The 16,319-nt window shown below is 37.1% G+C and overlaps 1 protein-coding gene across 11 annotated transcripts in view; it reads left to right on the top strand.

The window, feature by feature from the left end:
• Positions 1-16,319, top strand: part of FOCAD (focadhesin) — a 322,109-nt gene that overhangs the window by 280,068 nt on the left and 25,722 nt on the right. The window lies entirely within an intron of this gene.

The following is a 16,319-nucleotide window of genomic DNA, read 5'->3' as shown; positions in this document are numbered from 1 at the left end:
AAAATGTCATTTGGCTCCCTAGATTCATATTTCTTAACAGAAATGAATTTTCTCTGAATCTTGTGGAAAATTTTGTTAAATGTAATATTTTTATGATTATGCAGTCATGGTACAACAGGAAGTATTCTGTTCTAAAACTGAAAAATCAGGTGAAATTGACATCAGAAACATTATGTAAAATCTTACTATTAAAGCTATTTTAAGACAAATAAATGAAATATTTTAAAAATGCCATATTACCAGTCACATTTTTGGCATTCTCAGGTTGTGGGAGAGGGCTGCCTTCTTGTCAGGTTTACTGACTAGATTCAGAGGAAAATCCATTCAGCCTTACCCATTACTAATGATGACCCCAGAGGAGTGGAGGCCGTGGGAGGCTGACCTCCGCCTCGGAAGCCCATTTACAAAAACAAAACCAGACCCTGCTCTATGGGTCTAAATGGGATGGCCAAATGCGGAGGTGTGCATGCAAACAAGTGTTTTCTTCTTCAATATGCCCAGCTCATTTGAATTGTAATAACTCCCTTCTGAAGCAGCTTTTGAGTTTAAATGTCTGGGTGTCACTCATCAGAGCCCAGTGGCGCTGCTGATAGGAAGGATGACAACTTTGGTGAGCTCTTTAGAGGAAGAAATGGCTTGAGAGGATAAAAATCATGCTTGGCATAGGCAGAAGAGAGAAAACTTTAGGGATAGCATGGCTTCGTTGCCTCTGTATGCCATTTAGTAACTCACAAGAGGAAGAAAAATGTGATGAGTTATCCCTGATTCACACATATGCCAGGTTGAGACTGGATGTCATGATCTCAGTTTTAGCCAATCAGATTTGAGATAGTGAATATATTAATCTGCTTCAAATGTTTAGGGCTTTTCTCATTCTAGATACTCACTTTAGTACTCATACAACAGAACATACCATATGTTCATAGCATCTATTCCTTCATACAGGCCTACATTTTAAAACCATGCCAAACAGATAAAATTCCTTCCAATTTTAAGACTGCAGTTAATAGTTTTGAATATAACTGTTTTTTTGCTATACCCTATAACATTTTCTCTTCTTCCCTAATAGCCCCACCTTCTAGCAGATATAATATTCCTTAACCCTTGTCATCATCATAATCTATTCTATGGACATTTCTTGGCTGTGCTATGCTTAAAATTTGCTTATAATCTAATTCCGCCTATCATGGAATTATTTTTTATCTTAAGGGCCTCTAAATTTTGACTCTTATTTTTGCTTCTTTTCTGTACATTTATTCTTTTTCCTGATTTCTGATCTTTGTTTTTTTCTCAACCTCATGGCATATTCAGATTTCATCAAGATTTTACCTACTTTTTAAACAAAACACTTAAAATGTATTAAAAGTACTTAATAAAAATAATCATTTATTTTTGGTGATAACATTTAGGTATTTCTACCTAATCATTTAGGATTATTTTTCTTATCATTCTCTTGCTGGGGAATGTGACTTTCTAAGCTTTAATTTTTCTATTAGGCTTTAAAGTTTACAATAAGAAGTATTAATTCACAGAAAGTATATTTAAATCCTTGTAAGAAAGTCAGTATGAATGGCATTTCCTTCTCGATATGGATTCATTGGTCAGCGATTTGAGTGTATAAGCGTTGGGCTTGTACATATACTATCGATAGGTAGATTCTCAGTTGATCATTTTTGGATTACTAGCATGAGATATAATTGTTGATGAGTCTAGCCAAGAGAGCAGAATATAGAATAAATGATATGAGAAAGCTGTCCTATTTTTCTGATGAAACTATGGAGTTGGTTACCAGAAGTATGTTACTTTAAAGTATTTTAGTTTGGTAATAGTTTACCTATACAATTCTTTTTAAAAAGTTATTAGAAATGAATACATGTGTATAACACTAAGTTCAAAAATGGTATGAAGAAGAAGAAAGAATCCTCTTAATCTCACCACCTAGAGATAGCCTCAGTAGATATTCCAGTGTATGTCCTCTAGATGTGTGTGTGTTATATTATATTGAATCATAAAATGTATATTATTGTCTTTTTTAAAAATTTAACAAGTTTCCATGTAAATGGACATAATCACCACTCATCCCCTGAAAAGAAGGGTTGAGGAAGCATGAAAAGAATCCTTGCATCACTTTCTAGACAGGTTTTAATATGATATGTTTGGGGAGTATTTAATTTCTATTTTTTGTTGTAAACATCATAAAAATATTTGAAAGGAAAAAAGTCACCAATTATCCCATGACTTTCTAACAGCTATTATCATTTAAAAATTTTATTTTTTAATTTGTTCCTGTTATGCACACACAATGTTTACATATTTACCAGTATACATAAACTTTGTATTTTTTAACTTAATATTATATTGTAAACATTTCCCTGTTTTCCATATATCTCCATAATTATCATTAAAAATGATTACCATTATCATTAATAATGATAATGACTGACTGTAGAATGTTCTGTCAAGTCGATGAATCATAACTGACCCATTTCCCTATAGATCATTTAAAATGTTTCCATTATAGAGAACATCCTTGTGCATATAGCTTTCCTTAGGATAAACTGTCAGCAATTTATTAGTGGCCAAGAGTCTGAGGATTTGATGACTACAGAGATGGCATGGCCTCACTGCTCTTCAAAAGGACTGTAGCAGATTTCAGTACCTTGGCCCTGTCTGAGTATCATAGTACAGCAACATATCATAGAGGTTAAAAGCGTGGGAGCCAGACTGCCTGGGTTCATACCCCACTTATACTGCCTGCTGGCTATGTCACTTCAGGCAAGCTACTTAAGTCTGTAATCCTCAATTGCTTCTGTAAAGTGGAGAAAATAATTGAATCTTCTTTCTAGAGTTTTTTGTAAGGATTATGAGTTTATGAGCCATCCTCAGGCTGACGAGCTCGTTGTGAAGACAGAATATAAAACATGGACCTTCAATCACAGTGAATGCAGCTCTGGGTGCCGGGATAGTCAAAGGTGTTGGCAAGGAGAGGAAAGGAAGGCACACTGGCACAACTTCCGATCAGGCAAGAACAGCAATGGAAGTGAAGGCACTTGAGGAAGCTCAGGTTGGGAATTCTCTGTGTCTTTCTGCCTGTGTCCTTTTTTGCATCCCTGGTGGTGACTCTCTGGTGTCTGCCACAGGCAGGGGAAACCTTCAGTTCAGGAGGCAAGAAGTCAGAAGTCAAGGCGTTGGTAGGGTGGGTTCTTTCTGGGGGCTCTGAACGAGAATCTGTTCCACACTTTTCTCACAGCTTCACTTTATGTAACAGTGCTTAGGAAACAAATAAAGAATAAACCCTTTCTAGTTATCATATTACAAAGCAAACCATCAGATAGATAAAACAAATGACTACAATAAAAGCCAAGCAGGTTAAAATGATACTTTAAGACTACTTTAATTTGCATTCATTGTCAGAAGGAATGAACATTTTTGTATGTATTTACTATTTGAGATGCCGTTTCTTTTTTTTTTTTATTAAATGTTAGATGTGCTTTAAAATTTATTTTACTTTTTATTTTAAAATAATTTAAAACTTACCAAAAAGTGAAAACAGCCAGATCATTTCTATATTCCTTTCACCCAGAGACCCTCTTCAAGTTTCCCTGACAGCCCAAAAGCCAACAAGAATTTAATCCAGAATGTCACACTTGTCATCTCTTTGGTCCCCTTCAGTCTGGAACATTGCCTCGGTTGTTCTGTCTTTCATGACTTTAACATGTTTTAGGATTGGAAGCCAGTTGTTTTACAGAGCACTTTTCTGTTTGGGTTTGCCTGGTGTTCCTCACATGAGAGGTCAGTCACCTTTGGCAAGAATGTTACAGCCATGGAGGCCTGCTCTGCTCACTGCATCCCTTCGGGTGGTACACGATGTCTGTCTTCCTCCACCAAAGTGATGCTAACTTTGATCACTTGGATAAGGTGATCTCTTCCAGGTGTCTCCTCATTAAAGTTCCTCCTTTCCTTTTATCATCAAGAAATAGTTTATGTGGAGATATTTTGAGACTTTATGAATATCCCATTTTCATCCTACTTTCACCCATTAGTTTGGGTACCCATTAATGTTTTCTTGACTGAGTTATTACTCCGATGATTGCCAATAGGTGATTCTTAAAATTCCATTATCCCATTTACACTTTTTGGTAGGCTTTCTTCTGAAAGGAAAAGCTGCCTCCTTCCCTCCCTCCCTCTTCCATCCTTCCTTCTTTCCTTGCTTCCTTTCTTTTTCTTTCTTCCTTCCTTTCTTTCTTTGAATATGGACTGCTGAACTCCTATTATTCAATTATTTATTATTCATTTATTCATTATTTTGATCCTCAAATTGTTCCAGACCAGATCAGTAAGAGCCTCTTTAAGTTGACTCTTGTGTCCTTTTGAGATAACCGTATCATTCTTTGAGTACCTCCTTTTCTTTGTGGCACACAAAGATGTTCTAGGTTCATCTTGTGTTATCCTCAGCCTTGTAATAGCCAGGTAACTCAAGTTTCTTCTCGTGGAGAAAGATATTTAGAAGCCAAGGTCTTGGGTACAAATTACTGCATTGCTACTGTGCTAATCACTGCTCCTAGGCCCTTTCAGTGGACAGTTAGGAAATGCTCTCTTTCTCTCCTTTCCCTCTCTCCCTCCCTCCCTCCCTCCCTCCCTCCCTCTCCTCTTTCTCTTTCACATATTGTCTATATTTATTCTTATATCTAGCAATATATATTGAAAAACTTGAGTTCACACCAATATCTCCAATTCAACATCACAGGCTTCCTTCTGCATTTCCTTCTTCTCATCTGTAACTTTCTTCTCTGACTTTAAGAAACCTGACTCCCGTTATTCTCAATGTATTTGCCACAGTCCTGCTAAAGCTGCCTTCCTCTCTCCCAGGTCCTGATCTCCACTGAGCAGCCACCCTGCTTGGCAGCCTTCCTGGTGCTAAGGGGCTCAGGGATGTTTTTGTTTCTGATAACACTGGATGATATTGAAGTACTTGGTCCTAAGAAAGAACATCCTACCAACTCTTAGTATCTGACTGACATATTGGAATCATCAACTGTTTTCAACAGCTGTCTTGATTATAGAGTGGTTTCTGGCAAGGAGCTAAGCATCTGTTAATCTCTCAAAATATGTCATGCTGTCATTATGTCTACCTGTGTTTTCTAAGGACTTTGTCTAGAAAAATTCGACTCATCCTTTCCATCTTGTTTTAAACATCCTTTCGTCAGTGGAGGATAAGACAGGATTCCCTGATGTTCCCAGATTACTGTAGATTTCTTATGTGATACTTTATGTTTTTCATAGTACTTTACATATGTGAAATTATTTGCTTAATTATTTGTGATTCTTTGTTTAATGTCTGTCTTTCCCATTAGACTGTAATTTCCTCAAAGGCAGGAAGAACATGTGGGTTTTATCCTAAATGCTTAGTACAGAGTACTTGGCATGTAATAGTTTTCAAGTATTTGTTGATCTACCACTTTAAACATATATATATATGTGTGTGTAATCATATAATATATATATTATATATGTGTATATACATATATTGCTTCTAAACAACGCTAATGATGGAGAAGGTAAAGACATATCCACACCGTACAAGCGACATGCTGGTGATGGGGAACAGACACACCAGTGGCTGTTAGCCTACTTTTTACCAGACTTTTCCTATAGGAATTACACATGTGCATTGTGGCATTGAGATCTGATCCTTTTTGTAGCCAGAGTATGTGTGATAATGGGTCCTGTTGTAATGCATTATGTTCGGATATGCCATTTATATCAGGGTTCTTTGAGGCTGTCAACTGGATGAGGGATTTAAAGCAACTTTGTACCGGATTTTAAGACATCTGGATCCTTTTAACAAGTACTGTTAGGTCTTCTCAGTTCCAAATCCATTGCCTATAAAGCATTCCAGTATTTCTTTTTGTCTAAGGCACTTGGGTGAAAGATAGAGCACTGTAATAAGGGAACTGATCATTCCCATAGCCTAGATTTGGATTCTTGTGTCCAGTGCTAAAGATCTCTGGGGAGGGAACCATGTGACTCTGTTCTCCCATTTTGGGACTCCCTCTCTCTCCATACCTCCCCGCAAATGCTTAGAACTACCAGGTATTTTCTCCATTCCTAACAGCTGCTATAATTTCTTTCATTCCAGTTAGTTTCAGAATTAGTTCCCTGCAAATATAGTGGAAAATTTTGTGTGATTCTAGCTATGCTAGTCCATACTGATTCTCTGCTTTTTTAAAAAGTGGGAAATGTATTGCATTATAGCACTTACTTGATTTTTGCCCCTGTGCTCCATTTTACAAGTTCTCCTTGTTTCTGACACTTGCTTGTATATTAATTAGGTCAGTTCTAAAGAGTATGGAAGCAACATGTAAAGTGTTTAGATAGTAAAGTGCAGTTACTGGTGAAAGTTCTGTTGTCCTGTCAAGAGAGAGCTTGTTGTCTAAGCAATAAAAGATCTAGAAAATGGCCATATTTTACGTTGGGTCCTGGTATTAGAGGACAGGTTGAATGTCTTTTCTGATTCTCTAGATCCTCTGGAAACTGCAAGTTTTCTGTAGTGAATTCTATAGAAGGACCTGGAATATAATTTTATATAGTTTTAAAAACGATCTGAGAAAAAAATTTAACAGAAATCTGCTTATGAATTAAAGATTTACAATATAGAATTGAATTTATGTCCTTACTAGGAGTGAAGAGTAATTCTTTTTTTTTTTTCTTTTTTTTAGAATAATAAGCTTTTCCTACCTGGTAATGGCATTTCTAGAATATAGAACATTATTTTTATAAATTTATTTATTTATTTTTGGCTGTGTTGGGTCTTCATTGCAGTGTGAGGGCTTCTCATTGTAGGAGCTTCTCTTGTTGCGGAGCCCGAGCTCTAGGCACACAGGCTTCAGTAGTTGTGGCTCATGAGCTCTAGAGCGCAGGCTCAGTAGTTGTGGTGCACAGGCTTAGTTGCTCCGTTGCATGTGGGATCGTCCCGGACCAGGGTTCGAACCCGCGTCCCTGCATTGGCAGGCGGATTCTTAACCACCGCACCACCAGGGAAGCCCAGTGAAGAGTAATTCTATGTCCAGATATTTACTATACTATCTGCCAGTTCATTAGGCTATTTTTATGAATCGTGAGCCAAAAGGCCCCCCAAGAGCAGCTTAAATTTTGTTGTCGTTGTTTTGTGAAATCAAAGACTCCAGTTTGCAGCCAACTTTGTGTGTGGACAGCTGCCACATGTGGATAATCAGTATAGAGTTATGTGAATACCCAACCAGTTAATTCCTATCATAGCATTTTTATTTTTATCACACCTGATTTTTCCTTGTCTGTTTGTCCTGTCACTAGAGTACAAGCTCCTTGAGCATGGTGACCTCTTCTGCCTGTTCAACACTGTCTCCACTGTCTGGTAGCTAATAGATACTCAGTTGAATAAATGAATGTGTTTAAGAATATATTTACTTTTTTGGTCAGAGATTCTTCTACTTGTAATAGCAATGGTTAACTCCCTGATAATATTTCCTATAATCCTAGTACTACATCACAAGGTGGAATAGAAATAAAGCTTCAGTTACTGGTAACACAGCATAGAAGAGTGGCAGGTGTGTTGAGCTTTTAACATTTTCAAAAAGCAAAAAAGTGTTGGTTGGAGGGGAGAGAAACAGCACTGGAAGGCACACAACTAGTTTTATTATACTTTCCCAAGTTGGCAGAGGCAAAGGTACAGAGGTAGGTTTGTTGGTGGCTACCTAAGAAAATATGCTGATTCTGAGATAGCTGTAGAAACACCAGAGAAAGGCCTGCATTAGAAGTATGGGTTTACTAGTCATCAGCGCATAAGTAGTCTGTGAAATTATGAGTAAATGAGCTTAGGCAGTGATAGCAATTATGTTAGGGTGCTTTTTATTACAGAAAACAATGACTCGCTTCAAGTGACTCAGTATTTACTGCAAGGATTCATAGGTTTCCCAGAAATCTAAGGACAGAAACTATTCTCAACCCTCAGAGTATCAGGAGCAGAAAGATACCAGGCATCAAGACTTTATCTTGCTTTCTGTCTACCTGCCCAGGGCTGCACTGTATCGATCTCTTCCATGGATTCTGTTTTTCTCATCAAAGACTGCTTCATCCCTTTCTCTTCTTCTTGTGCTTGTGTGTTTGAGTGTGTGTGTGTCTGTGTGTGTGTGGTAAAATACACATAACATAAAATTTATCATTTTAACCATTTTAAAGTGTACAATTCAGTGGCGTTTAGTACATTCACAATATTAGGCCACTGTCTAGTTCCAGAACATTTTCATCACCCCAAACGGAAACCTTGTACTCCCTGAGCAGTTGCTTCCATTCCCCCATTTCCCCCAGCCCCTAACAGCCAAAATCTGCTTTCTGTCTCTGTGGATTTGCCTATTCTGCATATTTCATTTAAATGGCATCATATGCCATATGGCCTTTTGTGATGGGCTTCTTTCGCTTAGCATAATGTTGTCAGCGTTCATCCATGTTGTGGCAAGTATCAATATTTAGTTCCTTTTTTATGACTGAATAAGATTCCAGTGCACGGATATGCATTTTATTTATCCATTCGTCAGTTCATGGGCATTTGGGTTGTTTCTACCTTTTGGCCATTATGAGTGGTGCTGCTATGGAGATTTGTGTACAAGTTTTTGTTTGAATACCAGTTTTCAATTCTTTTGGGTATGTATCTAGGGGTGGAATTGCTCGGTCATATAGTAATTCCATATAATTTTTTGAGGAACTGCCAAACTGTTTTTCCACGGTGGCTGCACCATTTTATATTCCCACTAGCAATGTATGAGGGTTCCAATTCCTCCACATCCTTGCCAACATTTGTTCTTTCTCCATTATTATTATTATCATCATCCTATTGAATGTGAAGTGATCACTTGGTTTTGATTTGTGTTTCCCTAATGACTAATGAGGTTAAGCATCTTCAACTATTTGTTGGTATATCTTCTTCAGAGAATTATCTGTTCAAGTCCTTTGATCATTTTAAAAATTAGATTGTCTTTTTGTTGTCGAACTGTAAGAATTATTTGTGTATTCTGGATACTGGACCCTTATCATATATACAATTTGCAAATATTTTATTGCATTCTCTAGGTTGTCTTATCAATTTGTTGATAATATCCTTGGACACACAAGTTTTTAACACTGACAAAGTCCAATTCATCTTTTTTCCTTTTGTTGCTCATATTTTTGGTCATACCTAAGAATCCATTGCCAAATCAAAGGTCATGAAGACTTACCTCTATGTTTTCTTCTAAGAGTTTTACAGTTTAATTCTTATATTGTCATTGACCCATTTTAAGTTAAGTTTTGTATGTGGTGTTAGGTAGGGATCCAGCTTCATTATTTACACCTGGATACCTAGTTGTCCCAGCACCATTTGTTGAAGAGACCCTTCTTTCTCCTATTGAGTGGTCTTAGGACCCTTGTCAAAAATCAATTGGCCATAAATGTTTGGGTTTATTTCTGGCCTCCCAATTCTATTCCATTTGTTATATGTCTATCCTTATATTTGCCAGTACCACACTGTTTTGATTATTGTAGCTCTGTAGTAAGTTTTGAAATTGGTATGTGTGAGTCCTTTAAATTTTCCTTTTTCAAGATTGTTTTGACTATTTGGGCCCCCTTGCAATTTCATATAAATTAGAGAATCAACTTTTCCATTTCTTCAAAAAAGGTTGTTGAAATTTTGATAGATATTGTGTTGAATCTGTAGATAGCTTTGAGTAGTATCATCTTAACAATATTAAATATTCCAATCCATGAACTCAAGATGTCTTTCCATTTATCTAGATTTTCTTTTACTTCCTTCAGCAATGTTTTGTACTTGCAGTGTGTGTGTCTTTTACCTTGGTTAAATTTATTTCCTGATATTTTATTCTTTTGAGTACTATTGCATGTGGAATTGTTTCTTAATTTCCTTTTCAGATTATTCATTGCTGGGATATGGAAACACAACTAATTTTTGCTTGTTGATCTTATACCCTGTAACTTTACTAACTTCTCTTTTTCTGTGTATAGGATCATGTCATCTGCAAATAGAGATAGCTTTACTTTTTCCTTTCCAATCTGGATGCCTTTTATTTCTTTTTCTTGCCTAATGGCTCTGGCTAGAACATCCAATACAAAGTGGTGACAGTGAGCATCCTTGTCTTGTTCCTGATTGTAGAGGAAAAGATTACAGTCTTGCACCATTGAATATGATTTTCACTGTGGGTTTTTTCACAAGTGCGCTTTATCATATTAAGATAATTCCATTCTATTCCTAATTTTCTGAGTATTTTTTTGTCATGAAAGAATGTTGGATTTTATCAAAAGCTCTCTGTGTCAGTTGAGATGATCATATGTTTTTCCTCCCTTCATTATGTTAATGTGGTATATATTGCATTGATTGATTTTCTTATGTTGTATAAAACTTTTATTCCTGGGATAAATCCTGCGTGGTCATCATGTATAGTCCTTTTGATATGCCCTTGGATTCAGTTTACTAGTGTTTTGTTGAGAATTTACACATCTATATACGAAACAAGGAGTGGTTTGTAGTTTTCTTTTATTGTGTTGTCTTCATCTAGCTTTGGTATCAGGCTAATGCTGGTCCCATAGAATGAGCTAAGAAGTATTCCCTCCTCTTCTGTTTTTTGGAAGAAACTGAGAAGGATTGGTGTTAGTTCTTCTTTAAGTGTTTGGTAGAATTCACCAGGAAAACCGTCTGGTTCTGAACTTTTCTTTGTTGGGAGGTCTTTGATTACTGATTCAGTCTCTTTACTTGTTATAGGTCTGTTCATATTTTCTATTTGTTCCTGAGTCGGTTTTGGTAATTTGTGTGTTTTTAGGAATTTGTCCATTTCATCTAGATTATCCAATTTGTTACATACAACTTTTTCATAGTTTTCTCTTATAATCCTTTTTATTTCTGTAAGGTTGATAGAAATGTCATCACTTTCATTTCTAATCTTAGTTACTTGCATCTTCCTTCCCAATCAGTATATCTGTTATTTAATTTTCTTGTCTTATTGTGTAAGCTAGGTCTTCCAATATAATATTGAAATGCCATGGTGAGAAGAAACATCCTTGCCTTGTTCCTAATCCTAGTTTTTCATCAATAAGTATGATGTTAGCTGTTTTTTAAAACAGATATGCTTTATCTAGTTGATGAAGGTTATTTTTTTATAGATATGCTTTATCCAGTTGATGAAGTTCCCCTCTATTTCTAGTTTACTGAGAGTTTTTATCATGAATGGGTGCTGGATTTTGTCAAATGCTTTTTCTGCATTTATTGATATATATTCATATGATTTTTCTTCTTTAGTCTACTGATGTGATAGATTACATTAATTGATTTTCAAATGTTGAACCAGCCTTGCATACCTGGGATAAGTTTTACTTGGTTGTGGTGTATAATTCTTTTTATACATTGTTGGATTTAATTTGCTAATATTTTCTTAAAGATTTTTGCATCTATGTTCATAAGAAATATCTGTAGTTTTCTTATGTCTTAGTCTGGTTTTGCTATTAGGGTAATGCCATCCTCATGGAATGAGTTAGGTAGTATTCCCTCTGCTTTTATCTTCTGAAAGAGATTAAAGAGAATTGGTATAATTTCTTCTTTAAATGTTTGGTAGAGTTCACCAGTGAACCCATCTGGGCCTGTTGCTTTCTCTTTTGGAAGGTTATTAATTATTGATTCAGTTTTTAAATAGATGTAGTTCTGTTCAGATTGTCTGTATCTTCTTGTATGAATTTTGGCAGATTGTGTCTTTCAAAGAATTGGTTCATTTCATCTAGGTTATCAAATTTGTGGGCATAGATCTGTCCACACAGAGCCTCCAGCATTGCATCAATTGTAGTTCAGATTTTCTTACCCCAGCACTGTTCCTGCAGCATCCACTCATGAGTCTCTGCTCTGATAAGCCGTGACTCCTTGTATTCATCTGTCTGTCTCTCTAGTCTTGGAGGCAGCAGTTTGTCCTGTGTTCTTCCCTTTCTTAAGGATCCAAGAAGAGTTGTTGATTCTTCAATCTGTTCAGCTTTTTACTTTTATACCAGAGTGGTAACTTCCAAGCTCCTTACATGCAGAACTGGAAACCAAAAGTCTCTCCTTTTTTTAAAACTGTTTTTAAATTATAAAAAACATATAACATAAAATTTACCATCATAACCATTTTTAAGTATACATTTATATAGTGTTAAGTATATTCACATCATTGTTAAACTAACCTCCAGAACTTTTTCATCTTGCAAAACTGAAACTTTGTACCCACTGAGCAATAATACCTACCCTTTTTCCCTTCCCTGACCCATGGTAACCACGATTCTACTTTCTATATCTATTAATTTGACTATTTTAGATGCCAGGTATAAGTGGAATCATATAGTATTTGTCTTTTTGTGACTGATTTATCTCACTTAGCATAGTGTCCTCAAGGTTGAGGACATGTAGCATATAACAGGATTTCTTTTCTTTTTAAAGTTGAATACTGTTCCATTCTGTGTATATATCACATTTTGTTTATCCATTTTTCCATCAATGGACATTTGGGTTGCTCTTGACTATTGTGAATAGTACTGCTACGGAGGAGCTGAACCAAGATGGCAGAGTAGAAGGACGTGCTCTCACTCCCTCTTGTGAGAACACCAGAATCACAACTAGCTGCTGGACAATCATTGACAGGAAGACACTGGAACTCACCAGAAAAGATACCCCACATCCAAAGACAAAGGAGAAGCCACAATGAGACAGTAGGAGGGGCTCAATCACAGCAAAATCAAATCCCATAACTAATGGGTGGGTGACTTACAGACTGGCCAACACTTATACCACAGAAATCCACCCACTGGAGTGAAGGTTATGAGCCCCACGTCAGGCTTCCCAACATGGGTGTCCGGCAATGGGAGGAGGAATTCCTAGAGAATCAGGCTTTGAAGTCTAGTGGGATTTGTTTGCAGGACTTCAACAGGACTGGGGGAAACAGAGACTCCACTCTTGGAGGGCACACACAAACTAGTGTGTGCATCGGGACCCAGGCGAAGGAGCAGTGAACCCAGGGGAGACTGAACCAGACCTCCCTGCTAGTGTTGGAGGGTCTCCTGCAGAGGCGGGGTGGAGGTGGGGGCTGTGGCTCACTGCGGGGACAAGAACAGTGGCAGCAGAAGTTCTGGGAAGTCCATGTCATCTAGATTATCCAGTTTGTCACTCCTTGGTGTGAACCCTCCCAGAGTCTGCCATTAGTTCCACCAAAGAGCCCAGGTAGGCTCCAGTGTTGGGTTGCCTCAGGCCAAACAACCAACAGGGAGGGAACCCAGCCCCGCCCATCAGCAGTCAAGCGGATTAAAGTTTTACCGAGCTGTGCCCACCAGAGCAACACCCAGCTCAACCCACCACCAGTCTCTCCCATCAGGAAACCTACACAAGCCTCTTAGATAGCCTCATCCACCAGAGGGCAGACAGCAGAAGCAAGAAGAACTACAGTCCTGCAGCCTGTGGAACAAAAAACACATTCACAGAAAGATAGACAAGATGAAAAGGCAGAGGGCTATGTACCAGATGAAGGAACAAGATAAAACCCCGAAAAACAACTAAATGAAGCGGAGATAGGCAACCTTCCAGAAAAAGAATTCAGAATAATGATAGTGAAGATGATCCAGGACCCCGGAAAAACAATGGAGGCAAAGATCGAGAAGATGCAAGAAATGTTTAACAAAGACCTAGAAAAATTAAAGAACAAGCAAACAGAGATGAACAATACAATAACGGAAATGAAAACTACACTAGAAGGAATCAATAGAGTAACTGAGGCAGAAGAATGGATGAGTGACTTGGAAGGCAGAATGGTGGAATTCACTGCTGCAGAACAGAATAAAAAAAAAGAATGAAAAGAAACGAAGACAGCCTAAGAGACCTCAGGGACAACATTAAATGCAACAACATTCACATTATAGGGGTCCCAGAAGGAGAAGAGAGAGAGAAAGGACCCGAGAAAATATTTGAAGAAATTATAGTCGAAAACTTCCCTAACATGGGAAAGGAAATAGCCACCGAAATCCAGGAAGCGCAGAGAGTCCCATACAGGATAAACCCAAGGAGAAACATGCCGAGATACATAGTAATCAAATTGGCAAAAATTAAAGACAAAGAAAAATTATTGAAAGCAGCAAGGGAAAAACAACAAATAACATACAAGGGAACTCCAATAAGATTAACAGCTGATTTCTCAGCAGAAATTTTACAAGCCAGAAGGGAGTGGCATGATATACTTACAGTGATGAAAGGGAAGAACCTACAACCAAGATTACTCTACCCTGCAAAGATCTCATTCAGATTCGATGGAGAAATCAAAAGTTTTACAGACAAGCAAAAGCTAAGAGAATTCAGCACCACCAAACCAGCTCTACAACAAATGCTAAAGGAACTTCTCTAAGTGGAAAACAGAAGAGAAAAAAAGGGCCTACAAAAACAAACCCAAAACAATTAAGAAAATGGTCATAGGAACATGCATATCGATAATTACTTTAAACGTGAACGGCTTAAATGCTCCAACCAAAAGACACAGGCTATGCTGTCTACAAGAGACCCACTTCAGACCTAGGGACACATACAGACTGAAAGTGAGGGGATGGAAAAAGATATTCCATGCAAATGGAAATCAAAAGAAAGCTGGAGTAGCAATACTCATTTCAGATAAAATAGACTTTAAAGTGAAGAATGTTACAGGAGGCAAGGAAAGACACTACATAATGATCAAGGGATCAATCCAAGAAGAAGATATAACAATTATAAATATATATGCACCCAACATAGGACCACCTCAATACATAATGCAACTGCTAACAACTGTAAAAGAGGAAATCGACAGTAACACAATAATAGTGGGGTACTTTAACACCTCACTTACACCAATGGACACATCATCCAAAATGAAAATAAATAAGGAAACAGAAGCTTTAAATGACACAATAGACGATGGATTTAATTGATATTTATAGGCCATTCCATCCAAAACAGCAGATTACACTTTCTTCTCAAGTTTGCATGGAACATTCTCCAGGATAGATCACATCTTGGGTCACAAATCAAGCCTCAGTAAATTTAAGAAAATAGAAATCATATCAAACATCTTTTCTGACCACAATGCTATGAGATTAGAAATGAATTACAGGGGAAAAGTAAAAAACACAAACACGTGGACGCTAAACACTTTGTTACTAAATAAGCAAGAGATCACTGAAGAAATCAAAGAGGAAATAAAAAAATACCGAGAGACAAATGACAGTGAACACATGACAATCCAAAACCTGTGGGATGCAGCAAAAGCAGTTCTAAGAGGGAAGTTTATAGCTATAGAAACCTACCTCAGGAAACAAGAAAATTCTCAAATAAATCATCTAACCTTACACCTAAAGGAACTAGAGAAAGAAGAACAAACAAAACCCGAAGTTAGCAGAAGGAAAGAAATCATAAAAATCAGATCAGAAATAAATAGAAATAAAGAAAACAATAGCAAAGAACAATAAAACTAAAAGCTGGTTCTTTGAGAAGATAAACAAAATTGATAAACCATTAGCCAGGCTCATCAAGAAAAAGAGGGAGAGGACTTAACTAAAAAAATTAGAAATGAAAAAGGAGAAGTTACAACAGACACCGCAGAAATACAAAGCATCCTAAGAGACTACTACAAGCAACTCTATGCCAATAAAATGGACAACCTGGAAGAAATGGACAAATTCTAAGAAAGGTATAACCTGCCAAGAATGAACCAGGAAGAAATAGAGAATATGAACAGACCAATTACAGGTAATGAAATTGAAGCTGTGATTAAAAATCTTCCAACAAGCAGAAGTCCAGGACCCGATGGCTTCACAGGTGAATTCTATCAAACATTTAGAGAAGAGCTAACACCCTTCCTTCTCAAACTCTTCCAAAAAATTGCAGAGGAAGGAACACTCCCAAACTCATTCTGTGAGGCCACCATCACCCTGATACCAAAACCAGACAAAGATACTACAAAAAAAGAAAATTACAGACCAATATCACTGATGAATATAGATGCAAAAATACTCAACAAAATACTAGGAAACACAATGCAGCAGCACATTAAAAGGATCATACACCATGATCAAGTGGGATTTATCCCAGGGATGCAAGGATTCTTCAATATACGCAAATCAATCAATGTGATACACCATATTAACAAATGGAAGAATAAAAACCATATGATCATCTCAATAGATGCAGAAAAAGCTTTTGACAAAATTCAAAACCCATTTATGATAAAAACTCTCCAGAAAGTGGGCATAGAGGGAACCTACCT

This window comes from Delphinapterus leucas, chromosome 6 (genome assembly GCF_059928025.1).
Source record: "Delphinapterus leucas isolate spDelLeu-1000000601 "Yukka" chromosome 6, BTC_Dleu_Yukka2, whole genome shotgun sequence".
In the NCBI taxonomy this organism is placed as follows: domain Eukaryota; kingdom Metazoa; phylum Chordata; class Mammalia; order Artiodactyla; family Monodontidae; genus Delphinapterus; species Delphinapterus leucas.
The sequence above is the reverse complement of the archived record's forward strand: the minus strand, read 5'-3'. Positions and strand labels throughout refer to the sequence as shown.